General features: G+C 38.5%; 1 protein-coding gene and 1 long non-coding RNA gene across 7 annotated transcripts in view; one reads left to right on the top strand and one right to left on the bottom strand.

The window, feature by feature from the left end:
• nlgn1 (neuroligin 1) overlaps nucleotides 1-26333 on the bottom strand; it is a 281252-nt gene that overhangs the window by 85753 nt on the left and 169166 nt on the right. The gene's annotated exons all lie outside the window — the stretch shown is intronic.
• LOC310735683 lies at nucleotides 9620-13008 on the top strand. The gene is made up of 3 exons (XR_014536356.1): nucleotides 9620-10932; nucleotides 11006-11780; nucleotides 11844-13008. It is a non-coding gene; the product is annotated as an uncharacterized lncRNA (long non-coding RNA).

The raw sequence follows: 26333 nt of genomic DNA, 5'->3' as shown, positions 1-26333 counted from the left end.
AAATAAAAAAGCACGAGTTTTGGAAACCTGTCTGTGCTTATATGATTTCTGTTGCAACTTAGCAACAGTTAGCAAGTTAGTGAGCTCTCCCTTCACCCTGACTTAACGCTTTACAATGGCTTGTATCTAAACAGTAGCCGACCAAGTAAGTCATTGCTCACTGTCTTCCTCCTTCCTTTCACAACTATTTCTCTCGGGAGTTTTTCGGGAAAAACCCAGGAAAAATTCATAAATAAGCCGCTTCGTTGTTTAAGCCGCGGGGTTCAAAACGTGGGGAAAAAGTACCGGCTTATAGTCCGAAAAATACGGTATGTATCCTGTATATTTCATACACAGAATGTTAAGGCTTTTTTGCTCATAATTGTTACAAAAAATGGTTATTTGCTTTACTCATCATCTTAAAAGTGTACATTTAAAGCCAGCATAGTTGCCTAGACGTCCGTACCTAGGTGGTATAAAGAGACCAATACCAGGTATGGAGCTATCAGTCTCCTTATATAAAAATTTTATCAGTTCCAGCCCTCACCAGTGTAGGAATATCATTTATCTTCTTATCTCCTGTGAAGAAAATTTTATGGTTTATTCGTTCTAACCTACTGAGTTTGGCACTATGAGGAGAGGTTAATAAACGTAAGGCCTCTGACTGAGAAAAGTACTGCAATGTCAAATTACCTCAGACTATTTTAAATATAAAGCCAAAGTATTTCTTCTCCCAATTGATTTGAAAGTACAAAAACTTTCAACTCTCGATTCGCTCATTTGAATTTGACCTTTTACGATATATTGGAGGGAAAAAAAAAACATAAAATTGTATGAAAGATGGAAAAAAAATGATATGACAACTGGAACACCTTATTATTACTGCCCTTAAAGAAAGTAAAATGACTTTCCCCTGAAGCAAAAACACAGAGGTCTTGATGGAGGCAAAGTCAGCATTTTTGCCAATACACTCCGTTGCGCTCTTATTCTCGGTTCTGACCGCCTCCCCCACACTTTTAGTTTAGTGTTTTTTTATTTTTTTTGTTGTTGTTGTTGATGGCAAACCTGGGCCAATGTGCAAGCCATTATATATTTCATCTTCAAAACAGAAATGAGATTGTGTATTACCTCCATCATAAAAATGCACATTCCAATAATTCAGGGGCTTCCGCCATTCGGAACTCGGCAAAGGCCGTGCAGAATAATTATGACGGTCGATCTCATTCTTCCCCACAGCAAAGCATTCTGTCGATACTCATCCACCTTGGAGAGTTACAGACAGAGAAGGCTCATCATTAGCATATATGCACGCCATTGCCTGATTCACTGTGGCTGATATTGCTGAATAGGACCCCTGTCAGTGTGCGGTTGATCATGACCATGACGATCGTTTGTTATGGCCACCGGATCCTTCATGTTGATGGATGCACAGCTCCTTGTCTTTTAATTCATCATTCTGCTATGTGTCTGCTGCCTTATATTAACAACAAGCAGAGAAATAGAGCAAATATTTCCGGAATATATCCCTAGTTTCCATATTAATACCAAAATGTAGATTATTGTTTTTCCTTTGGGCAGAAGCATAATTAAAATTGGCACATCAATCTGCATATTAATAATTTTACTAACTTCCTAGATTCTGTTTATAATGAAATTCTATAATGACTTTCATTGACTCGATGGGCTGCTTTTTTTTTTTTTTTTTTTGGTTTCCTGCATTACCCATAACGCCATCTTGTAGCTTGCAGACTAGATGAGCTGTGCTGTTTGCAAAGTTTGTAACTAAACTGGATTTCTGATTAATGTGACATTAAATGTCGCTGACGAACCGTGAGCGAGAATATAATGTGTTGGAAAATACACAATTTTTGGTTAGAAACAAAAAAAAAAAAAGAAAGAGTTGCTTTACTTCTTGTATGCATGGCCTTTTGGACTTCCTGACCTTCACTAACATGACATTTAGAAAAGAAAAACATAATCGTTGATACTGAGAAGAGAAAGAGTGTACGGTGCGAGTGGTCGGAACAGTCAGAGGAGAAAACTGTAGGGGTTTTTTTTCCCCCTGAAAGATTATCACGATAAACATCTGTTCATAGCTGTTGTGAGGTGGTAATAAGGGCATGTTGTGGACATCTAATTACTTTTTAATGAAATCGAATGGAAAAAGTAACATTTTCTGGAGTTGAAAAAAACCTTCGTAAAATGTAAATTATTTGTTCCATTGTATGATAAGAATCAACACTGGGCTTATAGTATATAAACAGCTCTGGACACACACGCATATACACGCACCCGAACCTGCTTGAAGTACTGTACTATAGTATAGTATATAATACATCATGATCATAGACTGCTCTCTGTGTAACTCAAAGAAATCTTCACAGAATACACAAGCACTAGACACTTAACAATCTATAAACGCTTTTCTTCAGAAGAGATGGAAATGCCTTTAGAGTTTCTGCTCCACTTGCATGTCTAGTCTGCCGGTTCTTGTCATTTGACTGAGGCGAATCCTTTCAGAGTGTCTTTCCAGTATTCTTTGACAGCAGCGTTTCCCAATTTTTAGTCGCACCACCCGAGGTCTTGGTAATTGAGGTGCCAGTTGTGAGGTGCTTTTAATGTCACCATATCCCCTTTCACTACACGTTGCACGATGTGAAAAAGTTTGACTGCTGCGAGGGAGAAGAAAATGGCATACGGTTAGGCAAATGGATCAAGGTTGCAGGATAAAATTAATTACGTCTGATAAAAAAAGGTGTTGGCAGATGGCTAGCTTAACTTTTAACCCATAAAGAAAATAAAACAAAACACCTGTGGTACTCGTTCTAGTAAGTGTATTATTGTTTTTGACGAGGTGGTGGCATAGAGGCATGATGGATCAGCAGGTTGCTTTGCCACCTCACAACTCCAGGTTCCTAAATTCAGTCATGAGAGTAGATTACTGCCTGAGATGAATTAAGCAAACTTGCAGAAGTGTCCCTTCAGGTTTTCCGGTTTCCTCCCATTTCTAAAATCATTCATCTAGGTGCTATAAGTAATGTAAATTGCCCATTTGGGTGAATATGTGCGTAGTGTTCTGCAATGAACCAACATTGCGTATTCAGAACCAGGTTTGTTGGCACACACACGGAATTTGGTTCCAGCTGTTAGTGACTCTCAAAGTACAGACATAAATAACACTATACATTCAGCTTGGACTATACAAGACAAAACAGACAAGACAAGACAAAAACAGACTATACAAAGTATTAAATAGGGATACAGAGTACATCCGGCTTGATTTCCCGTTTTAGGAGAATTAGTAACCAATGATCAATTGCTTGGGATCCTGGACAATTAGAGATGCCCCTTCAGGCCTGATATGGTTGGCTAAATGCATTTGTTTGTTAGCTGGGTAATTGGATTACGAGTAAAAAAGAAAAGGAAACAAGGTGCATGTCTACTCAAGCAGCAAGTTTGGTAACCACAAAAAAAGCCCAAAATGTCCTAGTATATCTCAAACAGTGTGCAAACTATAATGCATTGAAAAGGCTTTGGCCAAAGACGACAAAGTTGCCCTACTGGGTGGACAAAGATAAAGATGAATAAAGATGAGTGTGAAGTTTTAATATATACATCGTTTCATGAGTGGAATTCATACCCAGAATATCTAACGAATGCATCTATATACTGTAGATGAACTGCATGAATTTATCAAAGGACCTCAGACTAAGTGAACTGAACACGGAGCTTGAGTGAGTGAGTAAGTGAGGGCATGCGAGGTAGCTTCATTTACTTTGCTACTACTCCAGAAATGCGCTGTCTATCCCCACGGCGGTTGGCTGGGTGCCTCTAAAAGTGCTGCTTAATGAAAATGAAAATTGCACTCCTTAGTCCGTATTTATTCTACGCAGCTTTAAATCTGGGGAGGTCACTATCAGATCTGTGTAACTTATTTTTGTGATATACAGCCTATTACGCCAATTAATTTCGCTTTCGGAACACACCTGAGTTCCAAACGGGGAAAAAACACTTGCGGGATGCCGAGCATCTCTGACCAGATTTTTCTTTCATCTCTTTTTTTTTTTTTGAAAAAGGGGAAGCATTTTTCATCCTTTCTGCATAATAGCATCATATTAGTACTCCATCTCAAATCTTAATGGACACAACCGAAGATGATTATGGCTCCCCCAAAGCTATTTGTGTTGAGCGAAATTGAAGAGGCTGTATGTCAGGCCTCATCTCGCTCTTCATCTAATTCCAGACAACCTCCTTTACCCTAAAGTACTAACTTCCTACCACAATGCTGTCTTGCATTTAATTGGCCTGAGGTGAAAAGAAAAAATCAGTCCAGGAGATATCATACAGCCAGCCCAGGCACAATGAGTCTAATATAGCTTAGATGTAGAATTATACTTGCAGACAGCTTCCTTTCTTGCATGTTCTGACTGGCAGGATTGGGAAAACCATTGCCTGTGATCTCTCCTGGACTTCATTTCCATTTATTATGATTCTTCCCACCGTCAATCACATACACAAAGATACAGAGGAACCAATTTATCATGCCTGATATTTGGTGTGGCTTTGATAAGAGCCGGCATGATAAACAAATTAGTTTTTAATTTCTGCCTTGTTATTCTGATTCCTCCTTCCTTTCAGCAGGCTGGAGTAAAATGTCACAAGCTTGTGGCGCAGTCCTCACACAGACCACCCACTGCCTCCTAATTAGGCTTCTTGACAAACCAGGTAGGCTTTAAACCTTGTATGAAAAAAAAAATGTATTTCAATCTTAACATATTCTGATAAACAGGTCAAGTTGCTCAAAGGTCAATGATACTACTGCTACAATGCAATAGGCCATGATAACGCAACATAGGTTTCCAAACTATTTCTCAAGGAGGTACTCAACTGTGTTCGTAATTCAACTCCATGACTGCTGATGCTCTGTCACTCAAGTGGCAAATTTAGCAATGCTTTTAGCTTCAATGTCACCAGCCAGTGCCTTGAAATATCTACACTGTGTGGTTTTTGTAGGCTAAAAGGTCTTGAATGGTGATGAATAAGCAGAGAACAGGAAATGTGCTGCCTTGTCAAAAACACTTCACTGACCCATATTTACTGAGTAATAAAAAGCTGCTTTATGTAGGTTTTACTAATTATTATTATTTATTTTTTTTACAAACATGAACGTAACATCCTTTGTGACTTGACGGATCTTTTGTACCTTTGGTATACATCTTTCAACCATGTAAGTGGTTCGCCTTTAAGTAGCTTTCAGAGTAAAGCTTTAAAGGCTTTCAAGTCCAATCGTAGTGTAGAAAAGATGTTCCCTTGATGTACACCAGCAATACGGAAAATACAGACTCTTTTATTTATGAGAGTTTTTTTTTTTTGTGTGTGTCAATTTAAAATTTTGTCAACGCTCGTCCAACTTCGAATGCTAACCAGGGCGACGCCACGGAGAGAGGAGCACACAAGCAGTGTCTTCAAGGATAACCATGCAAAACTGATTTATGTTAGCACAGAGTAGCCGCAGATTACACTTTCATCCTAGAATGCCTGTCACACAGCATAACCCAATTAAAAGATCCTATTACACCCCTAGTCTGAAGGAAAGCGACAGCAGCAAAGCACTCACAGGTATAACCTGTCTGAGAGAAAAAAAAGAGAAAATATGTGAACTGCTCTTGGTCATAAGGAGCATTTCATCTTCTTGAATCCTTTAATAGGAATTTTTTTTTTTTATGTTTTGTTAGACAAGCAAATGACATGTCAGATGAAAGGTTTACACCTAATGAATCTCAAATTAAAACTGATGTGTGGACGTTAATCAATTCATGCAATTGTCCAGACTATGATATATGCAGACATGCTTGGTGGTGCCAGAAGGGCTAGTTTGAGTCTTTCAGAAAGTGCTGATTTTCTAGAATGTTCGCACACAACAATCTTTAAAGTTGGTGCAACAAACAAAAAAACATCTCTTAACAACTGTATTGAGCAGAAAAGTATCTCAGAGCACATCAAAATGATGTGTTACAACAGCAGACCAACATTACCAAATATGTCCGTTCTTTTTTTTCTCCGTATAATTCTTTATGTATGCTTCAAATCAAAACTAACCTACTGGTGCTAATAAAGTGCCCCATTTACCAACAGACCAAAGAGACATAGGCAAACATTCCGCCAAACCCAACAAAGAGCACCTTTAATCCTAATTTCTCCTCTTCAATCTCTGCAATGATAAAAAAAAACAATGAGCTGAACCATAACAGCAAGTTTTCACCATTGACAGCTAGCAAACTACCATGATATTTACAAAGCATACATACAGTAGCAGACAGATCACAGAGATGCGTATTAGGTCTTGTTCTCTTCTGTCGCACATTGAGGCTCGTGCACTATGTCTTGTATGTATTAATTAAATGCTCCTGTAAAAATACGACCTACACGAAGTTGCGTTGTACGTCGACATGCGAGGCTGCCTCAGAAATGACACCCCCCGTCCTTCAAACGAACGCAGATGTTATTTGGGTTGCGAAACGACTGCAACGGTTGAGTGTGTAATCTTCTCAAATGGCCACTTTTGCTGAACTGACAAAGGAGGTGAAACTGTCCTTGGAATTGGGGTGGGAGGGGGGATGGGGTGCAGTGCAAAAAGTAAAATAAGCTCCCCAAAAAAAAATTGGTTTAAACCAAATGAAGAAAAAACAAAAAAACAAACACAAATCACTATAATAATGGATGTATACTCTAGTCTGTTAATTGTTAGATAGGTAAGGGTGTTTTCTAATCTTCTCTTGATTCTGACGCTCTTCAAATACTGTCCTTCCACTACTACCACTACACACTACATACCAGTGGTCCCCAACCCCCTGGCCGTGGACCGCCACCGGTCCATGGGTCAATTGGTACCGGGCCGCACTGAAAGAATACATAACTTACATTATTTCTGTTTAATTTATTTATCTGATTCTGAACGATGTTTTATTTTGGAAAATTACCGGATTCTCTCCGCCACATCTGTCTATGGCTCACTCTTGATGCGTGTCATGATGCCTCGGTCACATGTCTTACCTCCATCCGCTACCTTCATAAGGGGGCTGCTCCGGCCGCTAACACGTAATACATTACCTCTAATCTAAAACCCCCAAGTTAGCAAAAAACAACACAGTGGATTTACGTTTATTATTATATTTAGTTATTTAGAAAATAATGGCGGTCGTATCATTTTATTTTGTTGTATATTTCCGCCACACCTTAAAGGCCGGTCTGTGAAAATATTGTCTGACGTTATTCCAGTGCAAAAAGGTGGGGGCCACTGCTATATACTACACATTAGAAGCTGTATAGACTTCTAGATTAAGCATTTATATTTAGCCTACAATATATAAGACTGCACTGGGAATAGTTTGTATAGACAAAAGTTTGTGGACACCTTGCTATAAGATTCGTAAGCAGCAGTTGTAGTCCCTGTTTGCTGTTATAATCACCTCCACCTGCAGTCAGAGCTCTATAGCAGGCCATTCAAGATCTTCCACTCTAACCCATGTAAAGCATATCTTCATGGAGCTGTCATGCTGGAACAGGTTTGAGTTCCAGTAAAGGGAAAATGTAACAGACACACCATACAGGTAACATAGAATGTTTTTTATTGCCCTTTAAATGTAAATAAAATGTCAAAAAAATCCTTACTGCTTTCGTGCTGCACCTCGAACATCGTTATCAAACTTGTTTTTACACCTATCTGCACCATGTTCAAGTCCTGATTCATCATCATTATCCTTGAAATATCTTTCAAATAGCACTGTTGTCTCAGCAGCCTGTGTGTAAGGAAGCTATTAGCACAGCTCAGTTGATAGACATGAGCTTCCATGCTGTACAGTTTGAGTACATCCACCTTTAAGAACTGGTGCATCCTGTTTTTTGCTTTTCTTTTGCCAATCCAGGAGATGTTATGAACATTGTTCTTATAAGTGAACCAAACTAAAAACTCAAGCACACACACACACACTCAACTGTGTGACTGATCTGTACAACCCGGACTCAAACACACAACCGTACTCACTTCACACATCCATGCCCATATTATATCACTTCATTACAACAAAATGTACTACATGCAGTTTTTGCACATCTTTTTTGACTGCTGCTATTGCTTTTTTGCTCAAAGCAGTTTGTTTACATTTTGTGTTTTGTGTATTTGTCCTACACTGTCTTGTGTTGTCTTTGCACTGCCTGTCTTGCACTGTTTGCGCCAGTTTGCACACGATGCACTTTATGTGGCGAGGACACTTACTAGTCCTTAGCTCTTTGTTTTCTGTTATGTAGCTTTATGTTGTCTATGTAGCACCAATGTCCTGGAGGAACGTTGTTTCATTTCACTGTGTACTACGCCAGCTATATATGGTTGAAATTACAATAAAAGCTTCTTGACTTGACTTGACTTGGTTATAGACAATTCTCCTTACACTGTATTCACACATGTTCTGCAACAAAAATATGTCAGCAACATGCTTGCCCCTTTTTTCTTTTTTGAAGGTCATGTTGTTTAGTCAAATTAATAAATATATAAATAAAAAGCTACATTTTGTACTGAGTAAATTTGTATAAGACTTTTGAATTGTGGATAATGTAAACCAGAGTGAAGACTATCCTACTCATACGTTCACTTAAAACTAGATTAGATTCAACCAAGAGAGCCATCTCTCTTCTTACATCCTGGTGAACTTCTACCATTGCGAAACCCTAAGCCGATATACATTTTTGTCTGCATGATCATGATATCGATTCATTTTACACTTAATATGATATTGCATGCTCAATCCATTAATTTATAATTTTTTGACACTGAATGATAAAATTCAGCGAAGCTGTGTATGGCTGTTAAGTACAGTGCATTTTTTTAACCATTTGTTACTGTTGTTTATCAGCATTGTACTACAAATTCTGCTCCAGTTAGACAGATGGACAGGTCAGTTTAAGGAAAAGAGGTGCAGCTTCGCTTGTTCCATAAGACTGTATCTTATTTCACCTTTATGCCAATCTGGAATCATTCGGTTATGTAAACCCTGCAAGTTCCTATACAATGAACTCGAGATGACAGCTCTGTGGCACAGTGTGTGTGTGTGTGTGTGTGTGTGTGTGTGTGTGTGTGTGTGTGTGTGTGTGTGTGTGTGTGTGTGTGCTTTTGCTAACCCTTCCATCCACCCCCGAGCATTTGCAAGGCAGCCAGCCAGCCTGTCACAAAGAGAAAGTGTTACTCGGCAGCACAGCTCGCTTCAGGGCCATTTAAATTCATCCGCAACCGGCGGGCAAGCGCACGCCTGCTCACGCAAACACACGCAAGACACAAGACACTTTTGATAAGCACAATTTAAAAGAAAAAAGAGCACTTCGTGTGAATATTGCGACGAAATTCGGAGCGTGTCGTCTTTTGGCTCCACAGCTGGCCGTCATCGGCCTGCGATTAGGAGACACTCCTTTCCGCTTGCCCATAATCACCACACAGGAAGCCTCGCTTTTAAATCCTCGCCTTTTATAAGTCACTGATGGCTATAAAATGACCAACATTCACATGACACCGAAAAAGCCGCGGTTGCCCTGGCAACAGGACTGTGATAAATTAGCCTGTATTGAGACAAATATTTGGCTCCTTCAAGCGTGTTTTTTTTTTTTTTTTTATCTTAATCTGTTGTATGCTTGTTTGTTGTTCTATAATAAAAATTTAAAATAAAAATACAGTGGATAATTTAATGAAGATTTGTGTACTTGTCCAGAGGCAGATACAGGATATTTTTTCCCGATTAGGCCTTTTATTTAAGCAAGACAATTATATCTAGTGAAAAAAAAGAGGAAAAAAATAGACAGACACTGAGGAGACACCTGTTCTGTATCTTTATATTTAATGGCTTGTTAAACATGACTGAGGTGCTGCTCTGCTTCCCTCAGCTTGGCCACTTTCCTCATCCTCATTTCTGTCAAATGATGTGGAGCAAAAATGGCACTTGGTGCAAAAGGGGTCGAACCATCTGGCCATCTGGAGCTGTTTCAAGAAACATAGAACTTTAGCTGTAAAACTGTGTAACCAGCTAACATGTCACCCAGCAACGATGGCCAGTATAGTCAGGTCAGTATAATGGCTTTATACCGTATCTCTAGCAATAGAACAAGAGTGAGAGTGAATCTATTTTTACATGCAGTACATGAACTAATACATGCAGCTGTTTCAATTCAGTCCTGTAATGCATTACAATTCCATCCGTCGCGCTTGTAATCAAACTAAGAAAATGCTCATGAGCTGTGAGAGTGTTGCAGTAATTAGAATCCAAGCAATCAGTTCTTAGCCTGAAGGGTGTTCTGTCATTATGTGCATGTAATTATATTCCTAATGTACACTATACATAGACAAACGTTTGTGGACACCTGACCATAGGATTCATATGTGCTTACTCATTGGTTAAGATTCTGGGTTACTGATCAGAAGGTTGGGGGTTCAAGCCTGGGTATCGCAAACCCAAAACCCCCTTTGTGCTCCAGGGGCTCTGTATTATGGCTGCCCCTGCACTCTGACCCCACATCACTGGGATATGCAAAGAGTTTTGCTGTGCTGTAACATACATGTGACACCAACACCAACACCAACCAGGCATAACTTTATGGCCACCTGATACTGACCACTGCAGACCAGGAAAACCCCACAAGAGCTTTTGGAGATGCCTTGACCCAGTAGTCTAGTCATCCTAATTTGGTCCTTTGTCAAACTCAAATCCATACGCTTGCCCATTTTTCCTGCTTCAAACACATCAACTTTAAAGGCAATTTGCTGCCTAATAAATCCCACACACTAACAGGTGCCATAATGAGGAGATAATCAGTGTTAATCACTTCACCACTCATAATGTTGTAATGTCATTATATTATGCGGGTATTGCCCAAATTTGAAGCTATAATGATTTCCACTCTTCTAAAAAAATTGTGTTCCCCCTAATACATTTGTCTATACACTATATATGTTTTTTGTGCTTGTTATTCAATCTCCAATTTTCAGTGAGCATGTGATTCTGGTCTGTATGAAAGGAATCACATGATAGCCACCTCATAGCACAACTTACAGCACAGATGCATAAGCACTATCATCTCCTCAGCACAACGCCTCTCATCATATGCATCAGAGACATCAGATTCGATGTGTGATACTATACAGAAACTGCAACTCTCCCACGTTCATTTCACCAAGAGTGTGTCATACAAATGTGGCTGCAGCTCTCTAGAGAGTCGAATCGATGTCTCTATAAGTGAAACACCTGCTAGTTGTCCCGTCCTCAGCTACTTGCCTCTCCACCACGCTAAAGCCCAGTCTGCAGGGCCCGAACCATGCCGGCTGAATTACAGGCCTCATTGCCCTTCTGCTTGTGCTCTCCTGATGAGCTACCACTGATAGCAAGCCTGCATGATTTTTATGCCTGTGCTCTTCCACTTAGCCTCGGGGAGGAAAATGTTTACACACGCACACACACACACACACACACACACACACGGCACTCCTGTCTTTCTCCCTCCATCAACAGACACACCTGATAAGATGAGGGCCGATTTGATGATCTCCTCCTTCTCCCATTTAATTCGCAGTCAATCCCGGCAGCTCCTCTTCATCCTGTTTAACGACGCCAATTACCAAATGAGACGATCCAACTCCAAGCTCCCTGAGTCACCCCTACAAACTTTCTCATTGCCCACATTCCAATCTCAGGGAAAGATTTATTTATAGAGAAAGAAGTATCCAATGGTTATTCATCACATAACTATTCACTTATGAGCAAGGAGTGGGGAGAGAAGAGAGAGAGAGAGAGAGAGAGAGAGAGAGAGAGAGAGAGAGAGAGAGAGAGAGAGAGAGAGAGAGAGAGAGAGAGAGAGAGAGAGAGAGAGAACAAAAGAGGCAGAGAGCAAAAGCAAATAAGGAACAAAGAAAGAAAGAGACAGCGGGGAAGGTCCTGCTGTGGATCAGCAAGTGCATGCTCTGGAGATGGATATTTTTAAAAATTCAATTCCTATTTTATTATTTTTTTCCCTTTTAAAGCCGGCTGTATGCTGTAGCCTGCTTTAGGATTCCCAGCCCGATTTTACTATCACAGGCCAAAACAGTACGCTGTATAAAAAAAAAATGAATATAAAGATTTGAGAAGACTTCTGTCGGTTTCAAAGTTTCAGTGTTTGCACCCCGCTACGATGCCTGGCTGAAGACAACAGCGAGCTGGATGACACAGGATTTTACTCGAAACTCTTTCTTTTTGCATTTGAACAAGTGATCATTTCAAATATTGACATCGTCACGTCCCTAACGCCTCTCAGCGCTAATGCACACGCCACTAGACTGACAAACAAGAGCTCTATTTTTATCATTTGGTGTCTCGAAATGGAACATTGGCACTATTATAGCGAGCGCTTCATGCAAACACGTTTTTTACACGAGCCCAGATCATGCTGAGTGATGACATTAGAGGGATCTTTACTGTATAAAGTATACTGTATAAACACAGGGAACGTGTTATTGCATATTTTAAAAACAGAAAGTCCCATTGATTTCGACTCATCTAATAGTCAACTTTTTGAAAAGGCACAAAACGCGATGCTTTACATTACGAGTGAATCATCTAATCATTTTTTTTATGTATTAATAATGTACTGTACAGGTGATCCCTGGTGGTCTAGTGGTTAGAATGCAGCGCTCTCACCGCTGAGGCCCGGGTTCGATCTCTGGTTAGGGAACCAACCCCAGCCATTAGGGTTGCACAAGCCTTAGTGCCGGTCCCAAGCCCGGATAAATAGGGCGGCTTGTGTTAGGAAGGACATCCAGCGTAAAAACATGAATACGGATGATCCGCTGTGGCGACCCCTAATGGGAGAAGCCGAAAAAAAGAAAGTTGGTATTAATAATGTACTGTATGTTCATAGACCAGGCCCAAACTGGAAATCTGTAAATTTAATGATCTTAACATAAAACCATTAATCAAAAATAGAGCAAGTATAAAAAAAAGACACTTGTGAGGCCTCTTGTGCCACATTTGCTTTGCTTTTGCTAGAAATGCTAGAAACGGGGCAAAAATGAGCTTTTATAGTCTTCTTGTAGGGAAAGCTTTTAAAGCTCAAACGCATTGCATTGAACGACACTGACATTAAAAAAAAAATAAATACAAGAGAAAAACCATCCCATAATGCTTTACTTTATCTTATTGTTTTATTTGTGCTTATTCAGCTAATTTTACCCTATTTTGGTGTTTCTTTCTGTTGAAACTAACACTTTAACTTTTATATATTTAGCAATAACAACTAGACTTGTTTTAAGTCATATATAATAAAGAGTAATTTATACAGAAATCAAAGAATAAACGTGTTCACTTTTCGTAGCGTTATTTGGCAACCACAGCACCATATAAATAACACAAGAATAAATAACAAAAGTGTATGGAACTGTTTTTTTTTATTCCATACTAAACTAAATCAGAACTAAATTCCAGCCAGCTAAGTTACAGATTACGATAAATTACTGTAGTATATTACTACATAAGTTTTACTATAAATCAGGACTATTAATATTTCACTACAGTCGCTGTTCGATTCTGTCCAGCTTCCTTTCCTCAGGCTGTTACTCACAATTAATCTGATTTAATGTTGCGTTCAGAGGTTTTTCCTCTTTTTCCGCCAAACAGATGATAACAATAATTGCTGCTAAAGCACCATCATGTGTGTCGGTGAAGCCAGCAGCAGGTCGTAAAGCGTGAATCTGTTGCGTTCTCTCTCAGTGACTCCGCCTTGTTCTGCTTTTCTGCCTCAGAATAACACAGCAGAACCTCCAGGCAAAAAAAAAACAAAAAACGATCACATTGCAGGGCATTCGGCCTTGTGTGTGTATGTGTGTGTATGTGTGTGTATGTGTGCGCGTAAAAAAGTTTCTCTGCAACTGCAATAATGGAAACTCGTTTTCATTCTTCTTCTGTTTCTCTGAAGGAAAAAGTTCAAGCCTGAAGAACCATAAAGTTTGTGTTTTATTTCAAATGAAATAAAAATAATGGGAAAATGGTTATTATTAAATTATTATTAATTTATTAGAAAAACTGATTACGTGCATGATTAATTCATTCATTCATTTTCTCCCGCTTATCCGTAATTCGGGTCGCGGGGGCAGCAGTCTAAGCAGGCCCCCACCTCCGACTGCTGCCCAATCCTCACAGCACCGTCCCTTACGGTCCCTCCTGCAGGTGGTGAGCCCACAGGAAGGCGGCCCCACGTCACTCCGACAGACCTTGATATTTCCCTCGTAATGGACCCCTGGAGCATAGAGGGTTAAGGGCCTTGCTCAAGGGCCCAAGAGTGGCAGCTTGGCGATACGGGGGCTCGAACCTCAGACCTTCCGATCGGCAACCCAGCGCCTTAACCGCTGGAGCCACCACTCCCCCCTCATACGTGCATGATGTTGAAGTGAAACACAGGGAATTGGGTAAGATAGATAGATAGATAGATAGATAGATAGATAGATAGATAGATAGATAGATAGATAGATAGATAGATAGATAGATAGATAGATAGATAGATAGATAGATAGATAGATAGATAGATAGATAGATAGATAGATAGATAGATAGATAGATAGATAGATAGATAGATAGATAGATAGATAGATAGACTTGTTGACTATTAGCATTGTAACATGACACAATATTCTCCACATTGACCAGACTGGTTGTGTTTATACTCAGCTACATTATTTGTACTCTAGTCTGTGTGTAGTAATTCTTTTCTGCCTGGAATAAACAGTGATATCTGTATTCAAGCCTTACGATCCTTACTTAAAAAAAGCTCATGAAGACAAAATGATTAATCCATAAGCATCATGAGCGTGCTTTGGCTCTTTGCATCGGCTGGCAGTCAAACACCTCCAAAAAAGACAAAAAGTTGTTGAAATAGAACACAACCCCGAATCACGGACCGAATCACGGACCTATCCGATATATGATAAGATGCTCTGAAATAACGAATCGCTATACTCTGATCATTATTAATGTACAATCAAGCATGGAGTGAACTAGTAATCTAAATGGGGGCTCTATTCTAACTTTCATTTCAGGGGTTAAATTTTCCCACCAGGACGTCAACCACAGAAGGGCAATTTGCATACCTGGTGGGAAAGCCTTGAATCATTTGGACTGATTAAGTCGAAGCGTACTTGGCATAAAAAAAAAAAACTCTACCTTTTAATTAAATACCCAAACTAGAGGCCGGGAAGCAATGAAGGGCAAATGCAGGCTTACAGGAGATAATTACAATTGCTCAGCGATGTCTGCTTGATTAGAACCAAGGGCATGAAAACGTACTGTTTTTTTTGTGGGGTTTTTTTTTTTTTGCACAAGTCCTCATGGTCAGATTGCTGAGGGAGTCTTACAGGACTAGATTTCGCTGCTCGTCGAATTCTAGGCCATGTCCGTAACTCAAAAACACATGGATTCCTTTACCAGTGTTGCTTTTTTAGATTTAGAACCAGACAGTGTGCTTTATGAAGAATATAACAGATTAGGAAATACATCCTTTTTTTTTTTTTCTGCAATATTCAGCTTAGTTTATAAAGCCATAGTCAATGAATTAAAGCAAAGATAAAGTGACAACCAGAACATAAAAACGTTACATGGCAAGGCCAACAGCGAAATCAATAAGAACAGCAGCAAGTTCTACGGGAAGAAGAAAGCGCTTTTATGAAAACATCAACAACAGGAGTTCTATTGATTTCCAATTATGCTTAAAAAAAAAAAATACAAAAATACAAAAATGCCTGGATAGCCGTTTTGCATGTTATATAATTACGACCTATACACAGAGCTTGAGCGATTGTATTAATTGTTCTGACATATTTATACTTGCCTGTTATTAGAAGTGAATACTTGTAGATAAAATAAATGTATTTCTCCTCTTTGGAGAGCTTTAAAGCCAGTTTCTGAAAGGTCCCTTCTTCTCCAATCCAACCAGTATAAATCGCAATAATATGCTCGATATAGCCTCCAATCGTTTCTGTATGAAACATCCGATGGAGTTCATTAATGGAGAACAAAAAATGACCAGGAGTCATGCAGGTTCATCATCTGCAGCAACCTTCAGCTGCTACACATGCAGTTAGGTTTATCTGTGTGAATTTGACTGTTCAGTTATCGACCAGGCTGCAGCATATAACTTGAGAATGTGAACCCTGGCTCACCCTCCATATAAAGGTACAATATGCTGGATTTTCAGGTGTCTCCTTTTTCGAGATTTCATAGAATCGATTAACTTAATTAAATTTTTTTTAAATCATGTTGGGGTATGTGTTTCTAATTTGCTATTATTACCTGGTTAGATATAATTAAGTCACTTTTTGTTAGTCTACTTTTTTTGTGATCTAGCAAACTAGGATCCCACCTCTAACTGCTAGCTAGTGTGCTCCCGGTGCTGATCCTGTGCTTGGAATAAATAAAAAATTTGTGTCAGGTAGGGTTTCTGGGCCCAACTCAAATATGCTGACCAACCATTGACTGTGGACATTTTTAATTTTTTTTTGCAAGTCTAAACTTTGGTGCTAAATTAGACTAGCATCAATTCCATCATCTAGGTGGTAAGTCAAAATCTGTGTAGGTCTGAGACAAATAATGGTCATTCATTTGCTTTATTTTACTTGTAAATACCTGCATTGCATGAGTCACACACAACTTTCATTTTCATTTATCGCACTGAGCAGACTTCCTGATCCGCAGCTTTAAAGTCTATATCAATAAGTATATTCAGATACTGGTTCATGAGGTCACAGTCTAAGAATACATTCAGTCTCAAAACAGCGAATGTAGTTCAGAAAAGCTAATCTCAACAGACATCAGACTTCTGTTGGATAAGGAAGAGGTAGGTCTATAGACATAAGCCTGCTAGTGTGTAGCAAACTTACAGCATTTGAATGACATTTTCAGGTAAAACAGCTTATTAAAAACTGGTATTATAATAATAATAACAACAATAAAAATCAAAGTATTAATATTAAAACTTCATTTTATCACTTATAACCTGGTACAAGGATTTGTTTAGTCGGATACTTCCACTTTGAATCGAGTCATTTGAACACATTATCAGCACTTTGTCTTCACCTGCATGTACAGAACGAAATAAACACTATGCGACCGTAAGTACTGGTGTACATTAGTGCATATCTATTGACACTTTCTCATCATATGCGTTTAATGTGGATGCCTCGAGGAATAATATTGACATCGTGAAACCATCGCCTAGTCCTTATGTGCAAAGAGATGAGGCGTAGAAAAGAACGCGATTTGACAAAATATATAATCTCCTGCTCTGTCGGTTAGTGTTAACATCCACACCCGTCTTACACCGTACTCAAAGAGAACTGACGGCTTCTAAGGACTCTGAGTGGATCAGTGTGCGAGGGAATGGAATACATGCTAACTGTGCTTTACGTTGCGCTCAGGAGATGACAGATAAGTGGCACTCAGGTTCCATACTCAACACCCACAAAAAAAAAAAAAGAACTCACCCTATCAGCCCAATCATACCTGTTTTAATGCACTGGGATTTTTTTTTTTTTGCTGTAAAATATTACATACCAGAATGTAGTTTGAATTAATTAATTCGTTTAAAAATCACAAATTACTGTAGTGTTATATTAGTATTTTTATATAAACCCTCACAAATACCTTTAGCTCTGTAACCAATATATTCATGGAGTCATTTACAAAAAAGAAAGAAAGAAAGAAAGAAAGAAAGAAAGAAAGAAAGAAAGAAAGAAAGAAAGAAAGAAAGAAAGAAAGAAAGAAAGAAAGAAAGATAGAAAAGAGCTTTCACCCTGTAATTATTATTGAATTGAAATACGGTGCTGTACTAATGTGTTAGCGAGCATATAAGTTATGCTTCAAAATAAATGCTTAGCTAATAAAGAAGCAATTTTACAAAGCAGGAAATAAACTTTCTTTCGGCTTCTCCCGTTAGGGGGCGCCACAGCGAACCGTCCGCATGTTTGTTCGGGCACATGTTTTTACGCTGGATGCCCTTCCTAACACAACCCTCCCCATTTATCCGGGCTTGGGACCGGCACTAAGGCTTGTGCAACCCTAATGGCTGGGGTCCACTAACCACTAGACCACTAGACCACCTGGGAACCTTTACAAAGCAGGAAATAAATAATTTAAACAATAGGCGGGAAAATAATTTGTCATTTTATTTGGATCTGTTTATTTGGTTCTTGCTGGCTCTGAAAAAGCACTTTTTCAGTATAATTAAGACATAAATAACATGGAAAGTGTGTGATTCATCTATCTGTGCGTCTGTCTATATTAGGAAAACCTCTGATTATCCCCTGTTTAGTCATGAAAGTATTCAAGAAGTCAATCTTAGAGCTGTAGCTCAATACATAAAATCCTGCAGGTTCTGGTCAAGATTAGCAGTTAATGTTCACATCAGACATCAGCATGGAAATAAAAACAAAAAAACAATCCCAGAATCTTTCACTGGGTACGGTTGCTGGTGCCAAAAGGGCTGCTGATCTCCTACAAGAGATCTTCTCAGACTTTAAACAGAGCCATGGTCAAACTGGTCCTGGCTAACAGGGTTTTATGTCTCACAGCCACTATTTACAACCATATGAAGCAGAAAAGCATCTCAGAGCATATAGCATGTGAAATCTTGAACCAAAGAAACAAAAATAAATAAATAAATAAATAAATAAATAAATAAATAAATAAATAAATAAATAAATAAATAACTACAGTATGGACAATATATTTTTGTCTACTTTTATGGTTTTATGGTCTACTGGTAAATGATCAAATTCAGTCCTAATGTGCATTGTTTGGAACTGTATATGTGTAGACAAGCTAAAAAAAACTTTACACAGACCTGTCAGATAAAACCTTTGTAAAACATTTGCACACCGAGCTATGGACTGATTAATGTTGCCTTTATGACCAGGGACTACAGTAAGCACTCTTGCTTAAGGAGCATCTTGGCATCCACTATTCAGTGAGTCACACTGAAGGCAGTGATTAACTATTCAGAGCGTGGCCTAATATCATAATCCAAGCACAAAACGAACTCTGTCTGTACAGCCTATTTATTTGCCTACCGTATCCGATTCAACTCTGTACATTACACAGAAGTGCTAGCAAAAGAAATAAAGTCTCCCGCAGCATTTCACACGGATTTTCACTTCCCAGAGTCGGAATTTAATCGTGTGCCACGTCTGGAAAAAGCCTGCCCTCTCCACTTTGTGGGAAAAAGTCAAGTCATCTATATTCTCCACACATGATAATAACTTTGCCTCACAATGCCTGGCTAAGTTGCATCAGGGAAAATAATTCCTCCTTTTACGCCACCAGGAGATGGGGGGATTTGTTGCCAAAGCTGCAGACAGATACTGCTGGAGTCTTGGTAGCTATTCCTCATGCTGCCTTGCTGAGCTTTTATACAAATCGTCCCCTGGTGACTACTAGTAGAAGACACCTTTGCCGGAGTGTCTTTGGCAAGAGAAATTCACCACTCAAGGAGAGAGACTATTAGTGCCTATTACCCTGAAAGGTCCCTTTCCAGGGCTTTGGTGAGAGACAGATGGTGCATAGCAGAATTTTGTCATCTGTCAGAGGGAATTGATGTCAATGTGTCAGGCACAAGAGGTTACACGACAGGAAAGCAAAATAGTGTAGTATTGATCTTAGCAGAACATGGACAGTGCACATCAGCTTAGACCTTACATTCAGCTACAAATGGTTTTATCAAAAGTGATCTGCAGTGCGGCAATTGCAGCAGAGGATAAAAAGGTGCATCATTTGTAAAAAAAAAAAAAAAAAAAAAAAACACAGAAAGAATTATTTCAAGGCCAGTTTCCATTCCAAGGGGCTAGTCAGTCTAAGATTGTTCTTCACATACCTGCTGCCTGACACCGCATTGCACCTGACCTCCCCCCTTTATGCTGCAGATGTTGTGCCCAGGTTACCTGCATGACCTGGTCAGTAGACACTTGCCTGCGGACAACCCCAAGGCCCAGCTCCGAAGGTACATATTAGATGCCCTAAGCCAGACCAGGAACACATAGCTTTGTTTGCACCATTCACAGGGGGTTATCAGGATTGCTTTGTCATTTACCTTCAAATTTGTTCACCAATACTGGGCGCTAACTGGTCATAAGCCCCTTGCAGACCTTATTATGTCCATATAATGTTGCAGAAAATTAACATATAGCTTACAGAAGTCTATATAATCCTGACAGAATGGTGTTTGATAAAGGTTTCCAGCTCAGAGTCAGCACATGTTGCAAAGTTTACTCTGTAGCCCTAGAGGAGGAACTGTATTTTTAGCAAGTGTCCACTGCAGCTGGGTAAGAATATGCAGCTAGGGGTCAGACCCACAGAGCTTAGAGTGGCTTTGTGGCACATATCTAGACCATCACTCCTGAAAACACACAGCTATATAGTCTTATTACTGATTTATCCTAGACTGGCTACCAACAGGGATCGTGGTCAGAACATTGGCATGACTTTGCCAAAAGGAAAAAATGGAGGAGAGGAACAGAAAGGGAAGGTGAGTAGCTGAGTCATGGAGATAAATGAGACCAAATACTCACTCACTCACCTGCTAGGTCTCTCTCATTATGCATACACAAGCACATTATTCGAGAAGAATTAACTTGTTCACCTGTTTATGGCTTTAGCAGGTTGGAGGTGATTTGGTGGCATCAGGTGTAGAGCTTTTGGTCTTTGCAGGCATCATATTAGCCAAGAGCAGGTTTATTAAACAAGATTAGCCTCTAGCCCCTCAGTCCAACCTCCCTCATTAACAAAGAAATGCTATCACCTCATTAAGAATGTTTCAAGCCAAATGAGTGGAGATTATTTTGGTTTGAGATCTAAGTCTTCATAAAGTAAAAAAAATAAAAATAAAAATCTTAGATTAAAAAAAAAACATTCTACAGGGAAGCCAGTCCTGTTGAATTTCCACATGACTTGCTGACTGACAGCATTTTTTTTTTTCTCAAGACCAATGAACACACTGAAGAGCAAAATAATGCAGAAAACCTGGTCCATTTTAAAAGTGTGCACTTATCCAAGTCTTTCTTTCTTTTCTATCTTTTAGGAGTTCATCATTTCTCATGACAACTGCAAGCACAAATCAGTTTAACTTCATTTTTTGGGAGTAAAGTGTACAAGGTCAAGGCTTATTGTCAAACTGGGAAAAAAAAGTGCAAATGAAAAAAAGAAGTAAATAAACAAAAATAAAACTAATAGGAGCAGTTAGAGAATGGGAAAAAAGCAATACCTGCAAACAGAGGCAATCAATCTGACACCAAATTCCAGGAGCTCACCAGCTCCACTGTACTTTTAAGGCCTGTGTTTTTATAGATTGTCATAAATATCGTCTCAGCTCGTGAATTTCGATTGACCTCCAGGCGCAATGCAGTCAATGTCTTCCATTGCAGGACCAGTGGAGCTGTTAAAGCAGCCCCAATCTGCTTTTCTCTCCCACTTGTGCGCAACTAGCAAGGAGGCTCCCCTATGGCAAAAATCGTAAAGAAAATTAATATTGTTTCTCCTTCATTTTTATTGCTCCACCTGTTGACGTATAAGGGTGAAGATGTACAGTAACAAATCCCAAAGTTGCAAAGGGCAAGTAGACGGAAAACAATGAATGATCACACGTTTTTTGTTTTTTTTTATAGATCTTCCTGAGGCAAAAGATGCAGGGACGAGAGCAGATGAAAGGAAAACAAGTGCAATGAAAGAAACAATAACACCGAGTATTTACTGCTCCTTCCAGCTACCCAATATAAGACTTTCACCCTTGTGCTGGTTATTGCAATGTTCTTGTTATTGAGCATATGTCCTCCAAAGATTCCTGTTTTAAAGCCAGTCACAGTGGCATGACAACTGCTCATATTATTATTTTACTCAAATGTAAGATAAATTCTCTCTATAACAGTTCTTCTGTTATATTGTGATGATATTAAATAGTCAAACTCGATACTGTTTATTTCAGAATGTTTCTCTGTTCAGTGTCCAATTACATTTCTTTTTTTTTTTGCCCCAATCTTAATATCCATATATATTCCATATATATAATTCAAATAGTGGTTTTAGTTGTATTCATGTAGTTTTAAGTTTAGAAAAATCTAAAAAATTGACGCTGTAAAATCAAATCGAGTTCAAACATTTTATTGTTCTTTTCATGATTTAACAATAATATATACTGTCCATTAAAAGCCATGTTTTCAGAAATTGTTTTACAATTAAAATACATCTTTTGATGGCTTCCATGAAGAAGCATTGTTCGAATAATCATATTTTAATTGTTGTCTTCAATAACCAATAAAGGATTACAAACTATTCAGCTTGCTGTAAATCATTGTATAATAAAGTAATAGGACAACCTGTTAAAGTCCTGAGACTTTTACATTTATCCATTTTATATAACTGTAATTTTGACTGTACTGTAGGTTTGATGGACAAATGAAATCGCTGGTTAATTCTTATCATTTTAAAATGGTATTTGTGAGCACAGAGTGAGATATTGAAACAGGTTTAAACTAGCGGGTGTAATTTTTGTAAAAAAAAGAGTTTTATCAAGCCTAAAATGTCACTGCAGATTTATACAGAGAAGTGCACTAAAGAATTAAAAAAAAAAAAATACCTTGTTCTGTATGGCACTAAGTTTTCTTTGCATTGGTGATGCCAAAAACAATAAGACCATAAGAATGCATGTCATTGTGTGTTATGAATGTGTTTGTAGTTTACTTTAGATTTGGCCTTCATTTAAAGTGTAGCATTAATGGTTGCAAAAAGGTCAATAATCAATTTATTTCAATGGAAAAGTATTCAAGTCTTTCACATATACACACCTGGTGGCTGGGAAGCATGGAACAGATGGATCATGTCTTCTAAACAGGACTTCCTGTACAGTACATTATGTACTCAGTGATATATCACCAATCCTAATAGTTCAAAATAGAGACAGGATGATCCTTCACTGAATTCTAATTCAGTAATCAATGCACTTGTGTGGCCATGATGTGTTTAATGAAGCTGCTTTCATTTAACTGATTCTTTGTTCAACTAAAATAATAGTGAGCATAAAGAGAGTTCAATATCCTCCTGTCAACTGCCAGATCGTTGTAGTCAACCGAGCAGTGGGACCTCAAAATCTGTTTCTACACAGCAACATAAACCATGCTGGCCATTTAGTCGCCGACTCATGAAACGTTGGTGTGTGTAGGCGGCTAAACTCTTGGACCATTTGGCAAAACATGTTCGTTCACCACCCACACCAACACACACATCAGTCTGGGAAACCTGATTTTGCTCATGCCACTGACCTCTTCAGCTGACTCTGCCCTCTCTGCCAAGAGAAACATCATAAGCTGTCTATATTGTAAACGAATGGAAAAGCAATGAGGGAAAAAAGCACTACATTTGAGAGCAACAGACTCCTATGTACATCTTTTAAATGCTTTAACCAGCTGCTTTAGGGTAAAAATATCTAAATCTAACAATCTTTTTCTTCCTTTCACTGCTTTATTTAGCTATTCATATAGCAGACATTGTGTGGAAACAACCTTAGCACTGAAAGCTAGATGAGAAGGGTGTAATGGGGTTTAAGCATCATGTCACCTGTACATGAAATAAAGTTTGCGCCGTGAATGCTAAACAAACAGACAATTACGCACTTACTGCGCCTATTTGCTGTCGAAGATGCATGTAGCTGAAAGGTTAAATCAAACATCCTCCCAGAACCAGCAGATGAATAAGCTGAGGTGGCTACTCCTCACTCCCTTAACTCCCAAATGTAATGGGCTTCATTTGTGAATGGCGAGAACGTAGGAATGGGATGTGAACGCTAAAGTCAGCGCCTTGCTGCAACCATCAAGCTCCTTTTGTATTCTATGAGCTTGTGCTTTCTGAAATGCAAATAAATCACTCCTTTGTACGAATATGCTCACATATTTTCCATGGAGAATCTGGAAATAAGGGTCTCCACAGGGCCACATGAACACCGTGACTCCTAACAATGCAGCATAAAATAGACTTCTAATACAACTCGCAATACAGAGAATTTTCCACTGAGAGCCATGACAATGCAGATGCAAGGAAATTATTCAACATCGCTCAACCATTTTCATATACACTGAACATCGGAAAAAGCTAATCATCTGCAGCATTTGAGGTGGGACAGTTAGAAGTCTCCTGCTACTGTGCTGGCCCAGCTTTAACAAGCAGTATTCTTTAGAAAGGCTGAAGCAATCTTGAACAATTTCATGTTTTTATTCCAGGTCTCTGATATGGTTATATTAACAATCTTTCAACACACTGTTTCAACAAACTTTCCTGATATTAACCCGATGCCCCCTGGAAGCCCCACCCCCTAACATTTCATCCACCACTCTCATCTTGACTCGAATTTACTGATCGAAACATTCATACATTTATTTATTTATTTTTTTTTAAATAGACAGTGAGTTCAACAATGTAAAAGCAAAATGCATCATTATACTGTATTTTCAAATATATAGTTAACAGACACTATATGCCACATACTGTATGCCATGTACTGTATGTCAGACTGCATGCCAGGTTCTTTTTGCCATGTACTGTATGCAATGTATTGTATGTCAGGCACTGTAGGTTGTGTACTGAAGGTTATGTACTGTATGTCAAGTTCAGTATGACAGTAGGAATCCCCTCCTCTTCCTTTCATCTATACTTCCATTTTATTTCACATAAAAAGATTAAGTAAAATCATCAATATATAAATTTAACTTTAATACTGGTGAACAACACTGAATAACTTGTTTTCGAAACTAGCAAAAAAAGTCTCACTCATGAGAGGAACCAAACTTGAAAATATATTATTCACTAGATTACAGTATAAATAATCCCGTTCTCTAATTGGCCATTGTAAGGATGGTCAGATTTCTTCATGATCCCAGACCCTGAGAACTGCCATGCAACAAAACAATAAACCATCTAATCTGAGGAGAGGATCTCTTTAATCTGAGGAAAGAAAGCCATTTGTTCAGCTGCCCGCTCCCCCATCCTTGAGCGCCTTTTTCCCTCTTGGGGAGATGGCCAGGTCATGGAAAGGTGACTTAGAAGTTCCCAAAATTCAAACAACTGTACTTGCATAATGTAATAATTAGTTGATGATGTAGCCTGGTGTTACTGTAAATCTCTGACCATGATAGTACAAACTGAAGGCTCATAAATGGATGGAGCATAGAGCACAACGTCTGGGACCTTCTGATTTCTGACTATCACTGACCAAGTGACTAAATGATTTATTCTTTATGAATGAGCAAGCATTAAGCGGCCTACTTAAAGAATATTAGTTTACCGTTACATCCTCTGACTAAGATTCAGACTCACCAACTTGCCTCCGTGAGCAGGTATTGTAAGCCAAGCACAAGTCTCTAAGCGACTCCATAATTAATGATTAATTTAAAAGACGGAATGTTTAGAACAATCTCTTAAAATTAAAGAAGAAATACAACCAATAAAGTGATCAACTTGAATTTGATATATTCAAGTAAAATCCTTATTATAAATTGGAGTCAGATTAGAGGTAAAAAAAAAAAAAAGTGGATTCATGCAACAAATTGATATCCATTTTAATAATCTTTTACAGCAGCACAAGAAACACTAACAGGCAACACTAACTAAGCTTACTTAAACTGCAAAACTAAATTCATGATTTCTAGGTTGACCCCAGTAATGTCATTTATCTGACACATTGATGTCTTATTATCTGTTTTTAGTTTATTTTTGCCTAAAACAAACTATACTGAAAATGTACTTCGAAAATATACTTCGATTCCTGACCTTAGCACCACCACGATTGACTAAAAATTAACCTTGGGTGAAACTTCAAAAATACAAATGCACGAGTTATAGATGGTGTGGCAAAAAAACTGTTACAAAACTGATGACCCTGCAAAGCTTCTTCCATACAATGTTAAACAAGTATTCTTATATTACTAGATAACTTATTCTAGATTTATAAAAAAATAGTTACCTTAACTTTACAAGAAGTCAGCAGTTTGGTACTTTTTATACATACAGTGCATCAGAAAAGTATTAAAGGCGATTCACTTTTTTTGCACATTTTGTTATGTTACGGCCTTCCAAAATCGATTAAATTCGTTATTTTCCCAAAAATTCTACAAACAATACCCCATAAAGACAACGTGAAAGAAGTTTGTTTGAAATCTTTGCAAATGTATTAAAATCTAAAAAACAAAAAACACATGTACATAAGTATTCCCAGCCTTTGCTCAATATTTTGTTAAAGAACCTTCGGCACCAATTTCAACTTCA

This window comes from Silurus aristotelis, assembly GCF_946808225.1.
Source record: "Silurus aristotelis genome assembly, chromosome: 13".
NCBI lineage: Eukaryota > Metazoa > Chordata > Actinopteri > Siluriformes > Siluridae > Silurus > Silurus aristotelis.
Note: the sequence above shows the minus strand (reverse complement) of the source record. Positions and strands in the feature narration are given on the sequence as shown.